At 75.4% G+C, this 1,626-nt stretch overlaps 1 non-coding gene across 1 annotated transcript; it reads right to left on the bottom strand.

Annotated features, from left to right (window-relative positions):
• Nucleotides 1-1,072: 1,072 nt before the first annotated feature.
• LOC123283625 (5.8S ribosomal RNA) lies at nt 1,073-1,225 on the bottom strand. The gene has a single exon (XR_006524301.1). It is a non-coding gene; the product is annotated as a 5.8S ribosomal RNA (ribosomal RNA).
• Nucleotides 1,226-1,626: the final 401 nt, after the last annotated feature.

Below are 1,626 nucleotides of genomic sequence, written 5' to 3' on the forward strand. Positions count from 1 at the left end.
GCTCCCTCGGTGATCGCTCGCTTGCTTGCCCGCCCACACGTGAGCACACGTGCACGCAAGGGAAGCCCGCCAGCGAGGCGGGGGAGCGACAAGCGCCACGGAGGAGACGCTGGGCACGAGAGGCCACGGCCGACGCCCGCCAGGCCTTCCCCGGACCGACCCGAAGGAGGGCGGGCGGAGACGCGGGCGGGCGGACGGGAGCACGAGCGAGCGGCACGGGCGAGGGGCCCCACCGGGGAGGAGCGGGGCAGAATGGGACGCCGCCACGCGCTCGGCGGACGCGTCGTGGCGACGCGGGGAGGAGATGGCAGAGGGGCGGCGGGCGCGGTGGGGCCGGCCGTCAGGGGCGACCGCCGGCCTCCCACGCGCGATCAACCGCCTCCCGACACCCGCCCCCTCCGCGAGCCGCCATGGCCCGTCGGGCGGCTGACGCGGCGCACGCCCGCCCGGGGCTCGTGGCACACGGCGCGGCGCGGCCACGACCCGGGGGAGAGCGCGCGGCGGCGGACGATGCCATAGCGTCCCGCGGGTCACCGCCGGGGCACGCGTCCCTGGGGCGCGGCCCCGAGCGCGCGACTGGGCCTCAGCGCGAGCCAGCCCGACAGGGCGAGGCCGCGGAGGGGTTACGTTCCTGGACCCGGGCGCGCTGGGGACCGGCGAGGGGTCGGCCGGACGCACCAGGACCGACCGCCGACGGGGGCGAGCGGCGACCGACGGCGGCCCCCACCGCGCGTTGCGGGACCCGTCGCGTCCCTGCCCCGGCCACCCCGAGGCCACGTGCGGCGCGAGGGAGCCCCCGAAGTCACCGTGGCGGCCACGGGCACCTCGACGCGAGCTCTCGCGTTCGTCTCTCCCTCGACTCGCGGGCGGCGCCCCCCACCCCGGGCCCCGCGGCACCGCCGCCGCCCCCACGCGCCTCCGACGACCCGGCGCCGGGGCGCGTGGGAGGAGGGGCACCGTGTGTGCCCTTAGGGGGACAGAGGGCCCTGGACGGGCCGTGAGAGACCCCCAGCAGCGCACCCCGCGTTGGGGGGGGGGGCGACACCCACCCCTGGGGCGATAGATCATCAAGCCACGCTCAGACAGGCGTAGCCCCAGGAGAAACCCGGGGCTGCAAGTGCGCTGGGAGTGTTGATGATCAATGAGTCCTGCAATGCACATCAATTCTCGCAGCTAGCTGCGTTCTTCATAGACGCAGAAGCTGAGTGATCCACCGCTAAGAGTCTGACGAGTTTGAACGGCCGGGTCCCCCCGCAGGGCAGGGGGAGAGCCCGCTCCTGGCACGGCACATCCCTGAAGGGTGCCTCCAGCCGGCCAGGAAGAGACAACGAGACCAGACTCTGTGAGGTCGCAAGGTTGGACGACGGGGCGTCCAGCACGGGTCCCATAGGGGCGTGCTCGGACACCCCACCGGTGCCCGGGGTCTCCCGCCTTGCCCGAGGACATGGGGCGCAGATGCGCACGCGTGCGATGACACGACGGCTGCCGCGGACGCCCCCTCCCAACGGCCGCTGCGACCGCGGCGCAGCGCGCCGCTCCAGCCCGGCGAAGCGGAGTCTGGGGGAGAAGGGCCAGGCCTCCCGACTCCCAGCGGGCTGGACCACCCCGACGCAAGGAGGACGGGCG

Source organism: Equus asinus, chromosome 2 (assembly GCF_041296235.1).
Source record: "Equus asinus isolate D_3611 breed Donkey chromosome 2, EquAss-T2T_v2, whole genome shotgun sequence".
NCBI lineage: Eukaryota > Metazoa > Chordata > Mammalia > Perissodactyla > Equidae > Equus > Equus asinus.